Source organism: Odocoileus virginianus, chromosome 2 (assembly GCF_023699985.2).
Source record: "Odocoileus virginianus isolate 20LAN1187 ecotype Illinois chromosome 2, Ovbor_1.2, whole genome shotgun sequence".
Classification (NCBI taxonomy): domain Eukaryota; kingdom Metazoa; phylum Chordata; class Mammalia; order Artiodactyla; family Cervidae; genus Odocoileus; species Odocoileus virginianus.
Window position 1 is genome coordinate 80,570,025 of NC_069675.1, and position 13,034 is coordinate 80,583,058.

The following is a 13,034-nucleotide window of genomic DNA, read 5'->3' on the forward strand; positions in this document are numbered from 1 at the left end:
TGGGTCAAGTGGTCTGGTATTCCCATCTCTTTCAGCATTTTCCACAGTTTGTTGTGATCCACACAGTCAAAGGCTTTGGCATAGTCAATAAAGCAGAAAGAGATGTTTTTTTTCTGGAACTCTCTTGGTTTTTTGATGATCCAATGGATGTTGGCAATTTGATCTCTTCTTCCTCTGCCTTTTTAAAATCCAGCTTGAACATCTGGAAGTTCACAGTTCATGTGTTGTTGAAACCTGGCTTGGAGGTTTTTGAGCATTATTTTACTAGCATGAGAGATGAGTGCAATTGTGTGGTAGTTTGAGCATTCTTTGGCATTGCCTTCCTTAGGGATTGGAATGAAACTGACCTTTTCCAAATTTGTTGGCATACTGAGTGCAGCAATTTGACAGCATCATCTTTTAGGATTTGAAATAGCTCAACTGGAATTCCATCATCTTCATTAGCTTTGTTCATAGTGAAGCTTCCTAAGGCCCAGTTGACTTCAGATTCCAGGATATCTGGGTCTAAGTGAATGATCACACCATTATGATTATCTGAGTCATGAAGATATTTTTCATATAGTTCTTCTGTTTATTCTTGTCACCTGTTATTTCATATATCTATAAAAGAATACTAAGACAGATAGCATTTTAATTCTATAGATAAAGAGGCAAGATCAGAGAAGTTCTATAACTTGTCCAAGGTCACAGAGCTAATTCCAAGCAGAGGCTGGATTCAAAGTGAGTTCTCTGTAAAGGCAAATCCAATATAATGAGCCCAGGCTTCCATAGATTCTTCCTGCTTTTGGAAAGGAGTTGACACATGTGTAAAATAGCCTCAATTAAGAGATGCCAAAGAATTAAAGGCTTCCCTGGTGGTTCAGCAGTAAAGATTCAGCCTGCAATGCAAGACATGCGGGAGACTCAGGTTTGATACCTGGGTCAGAAAGAATCCTTGGAGAAGGGAATGGCATCCCATTTCAGTATTTTTGCCTGAAAAATCCCATGGATAGAGGATCCTGGCGAGCTACAGTTCATGGGGTCACAAAGAGTCAGACATGACTGAGCACAGGAGCACAGAATGCCTCTGAGGTCATGGAAATCCACACAAAACCAGGATATATTCCCAAATTCTATGGTTTCAATTACAAAAGAATTAACCTCCTCCCTGGTGATTCCCAGGTCATGCAGTAGTAAAGAATCTGCCTACTAATGCAAGAGATGCAAGAGACTCAGCTTTGATCCCTGGGTTGGGAACATCCCCTGGAGTAGGAAATGGCAACCCACTCCAGTGTTCTTATCTGGAAAATTTCATGGGCAGAGGAGCATGGTGGGCTACAGTCCATGGAGTCACACATGACGGAGCACTGCACATGTATACATTATATACAGGTGATTCAGTGGTAAAGAATCCACCTGCCAATGCAGGAGATGTGGGTTCGATCCCTGGGTCAGAAAGATCTCCTGGAGAAGGAAATGGCAACCCACTCCAGTATTATTGCTGGGAGAATCTCATGGACAGAGGAGGCTGGTAGGCTATAGTCCATGGGGTTGCACAAGAGTCAGATAGGAGTTAGTGACTAAACAACAACAACAAAGAATTAAAGTGCTTGAAATAATTTAAGGACTTTGTAAGCACTAAAACTAAAGAAATGCCAGATGTTAATGATAAGTGGCAATAAAATTCATGCAACAATTGACGAGTGCTCAGAGGAATAGCCAGCAGTAATAAGGTTTGAAAAACTGCTTTTAAGTAGGGTAGAATCACTAAGGATCAGTGGAAACTTCGCATATTTCCCACAGAATTTAGAGGCATAGATGTGAGAAAGATGAGAACATTCAAATATCTTATTTGATGATATATTGTTTGAGGTTGAAAATGGCAGTCAAAGCTATGACAAAATTCTTGTCTTTTATAATTTTCCTCTGTATGGTGATCTTCAGAGTTAGCAAAACTCAGTAGTTTAATATTTGTTATATACATATTAAGATTTTTCCATCTAAAATCCTGTTCTTCCGCCTCAGTGAGTAAGCAGTTGGAGCCTGAAATGGAAAAGGTGCACATATTTTTCATGAAACACTATAACCACGGGATGTTCTTAGTAGACGATTCAAAAAGGTCACCGGAGCTACACAGTCACCCTTGCAGAGAGACCATTGGTTTTGAATTTAAAAATTGGATGCAGTCTTCAGCCTAGTAATTACACTGTATGTTGGACTCCAGATAAGGTACTTCACATCCAGTTTTCTAGCTTGAAAAAAAAGTATAATACTAACAAAATCAATATTTCTCAGTGCATACTTTATAGCAAAAGTTTACAAACTAAGGTCTACATGCTAAATTTTGCCTTCCACCTGTTTAAGCAATCTTTTTATTTGCAGAAAAACATATTAATTTGCATATTGTCCTTTATTACATTCATGCTACAACTGCAGATTTGAATAGTCATTGCAAATGTGATGTCATCTACCAACTGGAAGTTTTTACTGTGTGGTTCTTTTAATAAATTATTTGCCAACCTCTGATGTATAGCACATCACTCATTTGTTCCTTAGAACAGTCCTATGAGATTTTACAAATAAGTAAGGAAAGCATGGAGATATTTGGTAACAAGGCCTCAGTTACAAAGCAGTGTGGTGGAGGAGTTGGTATTAAAATGACTACAACACTAGAAGTATACATTGTAATATGTGATAAAGTACATTATAAAGCATTAAGGATTCATGAATCAGTTCTTGAGGGACAAGTGTGCCCCTAAAAATCAATTTTTGAAGCAATATAGAAACAGTTTCAAAATCTGACTTTTCTACTTTGTTTTCTGTGACTTTGTGCCAACTGATCTAAGTTCCTATAACCTTATAACTTAAGGTAATTATGCTTACCTTGTGTAATTTTACTATCAGAATTAAAGCAGGTAAATGTAAGACACCTCATAAAGCATGGTACCTTGTGACGGATAAGTAAAGGGGATATTTTCACTGGCTGTTAATCTTTGTTTTCACAATACTTTTATTTGCCTCCATTATACTGCTTGATACAGTGTTCTATTTCCTCTCCTAATTTCCTTTCTTCTTCACTAAACCATGGGGCTTTAAGAAGGAAGGAACATTCCTTCTTTGCTTCAGTTTCCCAAATTTTTGCAGAGAATTTGGTACCAAGAAGGTGTCCATAAATATTCATTGACTAGATGACCAGTTCCTAAAGCACAAAGGCAGCTGATCTTGCCACAGTCATTCCTTGCTAGGCCACGTTAGAGAGGGAAAATATTCTTTTTTCCATTGAAATATTTTTAGGATGTAAAGAATGGTGCTTCACTGGTTAGTTCTGCGTTATGGCTAGGCCTGGGATTTATTGCTGTATTGGGTAGTCAGCTTATTAGAGTCATTTTTATTCCTTCTTGGTAGAATCAATTAGGTAATCAAGATGAAACATGTGTCTATTATTGGATTCAGAAAGATGCCATATTATTTCTTCAAAAATACTCATAAATCATCCAGGAATGTGCAACAAATCAGAATACCTAATTTGCTGAACTCTGATTCTTTTCACTAGAGGATAAAATGAACACACATTAAGAGGTGTTGGATGGTCTCTAAAAATTTCTTAAAACAGTTTCTCATGAACAGCGTAGGATATTTAAATCACTTAATAGTGACTGCTTTTCCTTATGCCCTGAGGTCTTAGACCAGTAGGTGTTTTCTGGTCCACTAAATACCTGTCAGCCCTAGTTGGGTATTATTCAGGTCTTGGCCACACATCCATCTGTGAAAAGGGAATCTTGATTCCTCCATCACAGATTTATTAGGGAGATGAATTAAAATCACAAATGTAAGGCATCTAGGAGAATGACTGGGAAATTAAAAGTTCATGTTACATAGTGATTTCCTTTCATTGCTTTCCTTTTAAATTTTTTTTTTTAAATTAAGAGTGAGCATAAAGGCTTAATCAGTAACTTATACAGATTAGACTTTCCAAGGAAATCAGACCAATGTTGAAACAAAAACACTACAAAGCAAAAAAAAACAAAACCAGGCCAGACCAAGTAAAAGCCACTTGAGATTTTATTTGCTTTATCTGGTGTGTGCGTGTGTGTGTGCATGTGTGTGTGTGTGTATGGGTGTGTGTGTGTGCATGTGTGTGTATGTGTGTGTGCGTGTGTGTGTGTGTGTGTAGATATGCAATTATAGATGTGCATTCATTTCTAATGCTTGCATCTTTCTCAGATCAAGCTGCTTCTATTCAAATCTCTAATCTCTAATAATCACCCACCGTATGATCTCGGTTGCTTTTGAAAAAATAAGTCACATAATAAGCATTGAATAATTGTGATCTCTTGGGTTATTACTATATTTACAATGCTGCTGACTCAAAGTGGAGGCTTTTAAAATTAAGTTAAAACTTTTAAAATCTGTTTTTCCATTTTTTCTATCTCATTTCAGAAATATTTTGTTTGCATTTTACATCTACTGAACACTGTGCTAGAAACAGTCAAAAAAAAAAATGTATGGTATAGTTCTTGACTTCAAGAGATGCAAAAGTTAGTCCCCTCAAATACATTTTGGGAATTAGCAGCAGTAAGTGGAGATAAGAAAATAAGTGTGTTATGATATTGGCTACTTAGTAAACAAATAAATGAGTGATTCTTTGTTTCTTCAGAAATGTAAAAGAAGACAATGACAGCATAGAAAAAAGCATAGAGGAAGCAAAAAAAGAAAGAAAGAAAGGAAATATGGGGAAGCTTCAAAATTCAAAGACTTTGATCTGAGACTTGAAGTTGAACACATAGTTTCACCCAGATGTACAAACCCTAAGATGGAATTCCGAGCAGAGGAATAAGCATAAGCAAAATTCAAGATGTTGAGAAACACTGTTGTGTTTCTAAGCAAATGGCTTGACATTTCTGTAACAAAGATTGAGAATTAAGTGTCAGGCATTAGTACTAATTAAGTAGGAAGAATATTTGTCCAACCAATGAATTTAAAGCATTGTCCTGTGAGTAAAGATTTATTTAATAATTTAAACAGTGTTGTAGCAAGATTATATTTGCATAATGGAAATATTATTTAAATGATAAGATTCTGATAACCATATTTGTAATACTTAATAAAAAAGGGCTATAAGTGTTGAAATTTTTTAACAACCTTGGTAAGAGTCAATGGTAACTAGACTGTGATAAACATATTTGTAATATTTAATATAAAAAGGGCCATCAGTGTTGAAAATTTTTAACAACCTAGGTAAGAGTCAATGGCGACCTGAAGAAATAATGACAGATGAACAAATAGATAGATACATTAATACCAGAGCTGTGTGTGCCTTCTTAATAAATATTTGTAGAACCTGTTGCCTAATTAGATGCAAGGAGCAATGAAAACAAGGCAAATAAAATTACTTCCTGACTTTGGATTTCCCCATGACCTCTCAAAACTTTTAATATACCGTACTGTATTCACAACCTAACTTACCTTTCTTTCTTTCTGTAACCTTACCAGAGTGCCTGGCACATATTTGTTGATAAATAAGTGTTGAATAAATAACTGGTGAAATTTGTAGATCTAAATAATATGGGATGAAGAGGTTTATGGGAGCAATAATGGTATCAATGTTGAAAATATATGAAGTATTTGTGACTCCGTGTTACAGACTTATAGAAAGTAATTGTATGCCTGGATAAAGAGCTCTTGAGAGAACTGGCCAAGAGCTATGGAATCATTAACATACAAGTGGTGGTTTAAGATACATGTATAAAGGAATCCAATTCAGGAGACAAATGCTTCTCTGATTCTCTATTTTAGTCAAACTCTGTCCCACTTGCTTGCCATTCACCCTTCCAACTCTTCTTTATTTCCATCTATGTCCCTTTTTATTTTACTCTTTACCTGAAGGCCAACAATGGTCTAGTGCAGACCACTGTTTAAATGCTACTCTCCAACTAAGGCTCCCCTGGTTGCTCAGACAGTGAAAAATCTACCTGTAATGCAAGAGACCCAGGTTCAATCCCTGGGTCAGGAAGTTACCCTGGAGAAGAGAATGACAACCCACTTCAGTCTTCTTGCCTGGAGAATTCCATGGACAGAAGACCCTGACAGTCTACAGTCCATGGGATCACAATTGTGAAGAGTCAGACACGACTGAGCAACTAACACTTTCACTTTCTCCAACTAACTAATTATTTAGTTATCACTGGTCTCTTTAAGACAGTTCTAAAGAAATGCTTTTCAAATTAAGATAATGAGGAAGGTCAATTTTCTGCAACCTATTCATGTCATCATTAACACCAAGGTCTTGTCCACTTAAAGAATGAAATATATCCCACTACTTTTTAAGCTTTTTCAATCATAATTCTTCTGTTATATATGACCATTAACAAAAGAATTCTTTAGATTTTATAATGCAATGATGTACAATGAAACTTTTGCATCATCACTATATCTAAATAAAGATAAATATAATATTTCATGATATCATTTCTTATGTACTTCTTTGTGGTCAAAGGTAGTAAAATTTAATCCCTTCTGTAGTGCTTTAATAATTGATTCATTGTTATTCATCATTTCATTCAGTGAATATTTAATGCTATTGTTAATTTCATTAGCAATGAACTAAACAAGTTAGACTGCCCCACCCAATTTCAATCCATCTTTATTCATAAGAGTCATCATTGTGAAATCAAAGGAAATTGTACTGAAATAATTAAAATAGAAATAAAATATTTAGCAATTTCAAAGTACTTCACAAGCATTTATCCATTTTTATCATGAGCCATGAAAGAACACTATGAATATTATGAAAAGAGCTATTTTCTATTGTAGGTAGCTTTGAGACTATAGTAACTCACTTTCCCAAATTCATATACTTGGTAGCTGTTGGACCTTAAACTTGAACAAACCCTTTCAATTCATCATGCAGCCTCTTGGTAGAGACAACTTATCTACTGGAAATTCTTCCTGAGGAATATTAACAGCATTACTATTTGGCTCCTCTGATAATATTTAATCACAAATTTAAATCCACGACTTATCTTTACCAGGTTGATATGCTTAAAACTTTTGATGAATGTGTCTAACTTCATTGCATTGATATAATTTGACACGATGTACATAGTGGAGTCCTAAAATCACCAAAGTGTAGCCGTATTTCAGTGACAGATTGAGAAAAACTGCCATTAATGTGCAATATTCAGCAAGGTTTGGTGCAAAAAAAAAAAAAAGAGAGAGACCTCTGAATTCGCCTAAGGAAAAGGGCAATTCATCTAAAATTCAGCCCTTGTTTTAAGGAAAATTACAGAGCAGATCAGGAGAGCCAGTTTTAGATTCCACTACCTAATTCTTCCTTTCACCTTTTATTTTAAAAAAATATTAATTTCAAAATAACTACTAAAATTTGACCAAATAATTAAAAAAAATTTTTTTCTGTAAGAAAAATACCTGCTTAACTTGACTATAAATAAATAGCTGTACTTTTAAAATGTGTTTTGTAACCTTTGTATGCTGAACTTGGAATAGAAGGACCATGCCTCACATTTTAGTAGCAACCACAGTAAGACCACAGTATCTGGCAGTTGGGAGATATTGATAAATGCTCAATGAGGTGCTGATGTGATTGCTTGGTGGCTCAGCAATAAAGAATCTACTTGCCAATGCAGGAGACCCTGGTTTGATCCCTGGATTGGGAAGATCCCCTGGAGAAGGAAATGACAACCCACTTCAGTATTTTTCCCTGGGAAATCCTGTAGACAGAGGAGCCTGGTGGGGAACAGTCCATGGAGTTGGACATGACTTAGTGACTTAGCACACATAGTACTTCAGGTTTCTGGAGCCACCACTTTCCCATACTACTTCATGTGAAGACATTTACACACAAATGCAATATTATTCATATAATCAATGAAAGCCAATGCACTGTGGACAGATTTATCCAAAAACACATACCCAGTCCAGAGAAATAATGAATTCCTATATGGTACTGAAAACACCTGAATGGACATATACAGAGAGACAGGGGCCATTCACAACAAGAACAGCCTCCCATCTCACATTAACCTAGCAAATATGCTTCATGAGGATGAAGGAAAATTCAAGAACATACTTGGGCTCTTTTAATATTATGCAATGATCCCAAGTATTTTTCAAAAAGAGCATTACTTTTAGTGAGCACTGTGGTTTCCCTGGTGGCTCAGATAATAAAGAATTTACCTGCAATGCAGGAGACCTGGGTTTGATCCCTGGTTTGGAAAGATCCCTTGGAGAAGGGACTGGCTACTCACTCTAGTTCTTGCCTGGAGAATTCTATGGACAGAAGAGCCTGGTGGGGTCACAGAGAGTCAGATATGACTGAGGAGCTAACACTTTCACTTTTTCTTTTCTCGTTAACAATGAAAAATTTTGCTCTTAATGACATACCAAAGAAGAATTACTAAAAGCTGCTATTAAGGACAGAGTAGAAAAATAAAAGAAAGAAAGAGAAAATGAGAATTAAATATAGCAGAAATCTGCAAGCCATAATGATAGGCTTCATCTCCCAAGATTATACTTCCCTTATCTGTAATGTTTTTTCAGAATTATTCATGATGTATTTTTCTATGAACTATGACTTTGCTGAAATTAGCTATTCTTCTAAAATATTATCATGGTGATGCTTCAAAAGATAGGAATATCTGCTCTGATAGAATGTTTTAATTATGAGTACTTGATATGAAAACCCATATAATAAAGAATTTAATTGTTCCAAAAAAGATTTAGCCTTTGCCCTTGGCTACTGGGAGATGGTCATTGCTTGCCTGGGGGCCTTGAAATAGCCAGATAGCAACAGTATGATTTGGGTGGTTGGATGGCATCACTGATTGAATGGACATGAACTTGGGTGAACTCCAGGAGGTGGTGAGGGACAGGGAGACCTGGTGTACTGAAGTCCACGGGGTTGCAAAGAGTCAGACATGACTGAGTGACTGAACAACAATAATAAACAACAGTGTGATTTAGGGGGAGCTAGCCAAGCCTTCGAGGGACAGTGGGTATGCCAGAAAAGACCAACAGTATGATTTAGGGTGGGTGCTTTGAGTAATGAAGTATCAATCGATCTAGAGACTGAGATCAACCACATAAGCCTCAATCAATCAGTCAGTCAGTCAATCAGTTATGTTTGCACAATGGAACTCAAATAAAATTCTGAACTTGAGGCACAAGTACATTTCCCTGCTTGGCAATACTCTGTGGTATCGTCACACATCTATGCCAGGAGAATAGTGGGGGGGGGGCCTGGGTAACAACAAAAGTTCTGTGTCTGTTACATCTTCTGGTCCCTGTTCCAGGCATCTCCTTCTCTGGCTGATATTAATCTATATTCTTTCCCTGTAACAAACCATCACTGTGAATGCAACAGTCTTCAGTGAATTCTGTGAATCTTTCTAGTACATTATTAAGCTCAAAATTAGTTTTGGGAACTTCTCAACCTTGCAATTGATATCAAAAGTTAGGGTGATCTTATGTGGTCTATTATGGCACCTCTAAACTTTATTCTTGGCTAAATTCCACAGCTGCCCTAAGATTTTGCAAGACCATAACAGAATGAGCCATTTGTAGGTCACTTGTACACAAATCAACAATTTCTTAATATCTAAGAAAGTACTGTGTGGAAGGTCCAGTATTACAGATTTTGAGTGATATAAAGGAGAAGAAAAATTAACAGCAGCTCTCTAGTATCTCAAAATCTAGTGAAAGAGACAAGTATACATGTCAGTTTTAATGCAAGACATAATATAGCATGATGTGTTGAAACAGAGGAGAGAAAGCAGCCCCTATGAGCAGGGAGCCAGGTTGGCAGTGACAGCCAGGCCTTGATGTTCTAGAGTCTGGACTGGGGCTCCCTACTAGGCCATTGTTTTCCGCTATACAAGAATAATTTCATAGAACGGCAATATCAAAGAAGACCACCTAGTGACATGATAAATTAAGATAAAAAGAGAACCATACTGTAATCATTTTTAAATAAAGACAAAAACAAGAATGCTAGCCAAAACCTGCAGATGACTAAACATCCTCTTTCATGGCCAATAGGAGCAGCTATTGCTGATTTAAAAAAAAAAGAAATAGTTTTAGGTTTGTTTTGTTTCTGCTGACTTTTAGATAAGATTGATAAAGATACATAAGCATAAAATATCCCCAGCTTCCAGAATATAATCTTCTTTCTTAAATCCAACACTTTCCAAAATGCTGTACTTAAATACTTCAACATTTTTTCCCTGAGCTGGCCCTGTCATCTCCAATGGTGTGCTCTCTCTCATGGCAAGCATCGAGGCAGTAACCCAACTTTGTTGGACTGTAACAGTGTTTCTGGCAGTATTTGGCTGATAGACATCCACCAAACTGTGGAATGTGTAAGACTTTGACTGAGAGATATTAATGAGACCAATGACTGTTTCTCCTGTTGTAGGGTTTGCTGTGCCTGAATGAGGGGGCATCACAAATTTCACACAGCAGGTTAGTGATCGAACTGAGATTATCACTGGTGCTTCTTCCTCCTGGATCAGTATTCTGTGTATTGTGTCATTTTGTTTTTGTTTTTATTTTCCTTAAATTTTATACAATACAATTGAGAACTAGAATATAACTTAAATGAATGAACCATAAAATGTGGTGATTGTAGTCGTGGCCGAGTGGTTAAGGCGATGGACTGGAAAATGTGGTGATGGTCAGTAATTAAATAAGTGGTAAATAGGATAAAAAGGAAACTGAAAAAAACCCAGAAACTTCCTGATGACAGAGAAGAAATTTCAGATGATTCTCCTTCTTTATTCAGAATGTCAAATTTGGAAGGACAGTTTATAAGAGCTTTGGTGCAGTTCTGTTTCAAGCTATATAGTTACTTTATCATTCTAATCTAGACCATGAAATTTTATATTTTCCACAATTAAAGATTATATGTATATAACAACTATCACATAAAACATGCATACATATGTATCTATATTTAGTTGTTTATATACATTCACATAATTGCTCATATTTTCTTTCAGATTTATTATACAAATACTATATTTTAGGATTTTTATTCTATGTTTTCACCCAACATGAAAATAAAGCAAAATAAAGAATATTTTTAATAAAAAATTTTGATGTCTTTCAAGTGTAGTTTTCATAATGTATTAAACATAAAGGGGGTCAATAATTAAATAAATCAAAGAAATGCTAGATCCTTTAACAGAGCTTTTCTCAGAACCTTTAGTTTATGAAGATCTGTTGCAAAATCAAGAACAGGAACAATCCGCAGGATGCTTTCATTAAGTATCTGACTATCCCTCCTGATTTCTGCCATTAGATATCACGCAAACAGCAGAGAGCGAAGAGGAACTGAAGAGTCTCTTGATGAGGATAAAAGAGTAGAGTGAAGAAGCTGCCTTAAAATTCAACATTCAGAAAACTAAGATCATGGCATCTGGTCCCATCACTTTATGGCAAAGAGAAGGGGAAAAAATGGAAGCAGTGACAGATTTTATTTTCTTGGGCTCCAAAAATCACTGAGGATGGTGACTGCAGCCATGAAATTAAAAGATGCTTGCTCACTGGAAGAAAAGCTATGACAAACCTAGACAGGATATTAAAAAGCAAAGACATCATTTTGTTGATAAAGGTCTATATAGTCAAAGCTATGGTTTTTTCAGTAGTCATGTACAGATGTGGCAGCTGGACCATAAGGAAGCCTGAGTGCTGAAGAATTGATGCTTTCAAATTATGGTGCTGGAGAAGACTCCTGAGAGTCCCTTGGACAGCAAGGAGAGGAAACCAGTCAATTCTAAAGGAAATCAACCCTAAATATTCATTGGAAGGACTGATACTGAAGCTGAAATTCCACTGCTTTGGCTACCTGATGTGAAGAGTCGACTCATTGGAAAAAATCCTGATCCTGGGAAAGATTGAAGACAAAAGGTGAAGAGGGCATCAGAGGATGAGATGGTATATAGCATCACTGACTCAGTGGACATGAGTTTAAGCAAATTCAGGGAGATAGTGAAGTATGGGGAAGCCTGGCATGCTGTAGTCCATGGGGTCACAAAGAGTTAGATATGACTGAGCATCTGAACAACAAAATCTTTCCTGAACCTTTTCTTCCTATTTCCTGCCCACTACTAGATTTGGGTCTAGTATATTTCAGAAAAAAAATTTGAATCTTCCCAGATTTTTGGAAGATTAACTACAGAGGAAAATAATACTAATGGGTTTTGAAGGCATAGGAGGCATTTAATCAGTGAAAGTCACTCAGTTGTGTCTGACTCTTTGTGACCCCATGGAGTGTAGGTTCCACAGATTTCTCCAGGCCAGAATACTGGAGTGGGTAGCTGTTCCCTTCTCCAGGGGATCATCTCAACCCAGGGATTGACTCAACCCAGGGATTGAACCCAGATCTCCTACACTGCAGGCAGATTCTTTACCAGCTAATCCATCAGGGAAGCCCTGGGAAGCATTTAGGTGGAGAGAAAATATTTGCACTCAGGGGAGGTGTCTTATGTCAGGAGAAAAGGGAGAGAGGGTAAAGAAAGATGGCTTACGTGGTTTGGCAGAATACTAGGGTAAATGAAAAGTAAATTCATTATACAAAAGTTGAAACATAAAAAACACTCTTTTTGAAAGCATGATAAAGTCTGCTTTTCATGAACACTGCTCTTATAGAAATTGGTGTGTTCACTTTACAGTTATTTCTTACGTTTATCATTAAAATTTTCTGTTTTTGCTTGTTTATTCATTTCTACAGAAGTGTTTACAAATATTGATTTGTCTGTTTACCTCCAATAATTTTGCCTTTGCTCAGTATTGTGAAGTTTTGAGTAGCAGGAATCACAGGACATTCAAATTTGTGGATACATTGCCCATCAGAGCATCTGAGTAATAATAAATAAACGTGTCCTTGAAGGAAAAAAAATGAGCAAATTGCTAACAGGATTGAATCCTTCCAGAGGACTAAGATTCAAGGAGATAAAATATTACAATGCTGCAATTAAATAGCAATAATAACTATAATTTATTGAATGCTTATCTTATGCAAAGTGCTATGTACAAAA

General features: G+C 36.4%; 1 long non-coding RNA gene across 1 annotated transcript in view; it reads left to right on the plus strand.

Annotated features, from left to right (window-relative positions):
- The window catches only part of LOC139037195 (uncharacterized), a 35,106-nt gene extending 22,501 nt beyond the window's left edge, over positions 1-12,605 (plus strand). Inside the window, exons 2-3 of the long non-coding RNA XR_011490056.1 lie at positions 10,412-10,458; positions 11,297-12,605. This is a non-coding gene — a long non-coding RNA (uncharacterized lncRNA). The remainder of the gene's footprint in view (positions 1-10,411; positions 10,459-11,296) is intronic.
- The last annotated feature ends 429 nt before the right edge of the window (positions 12,606-13,034 follow it).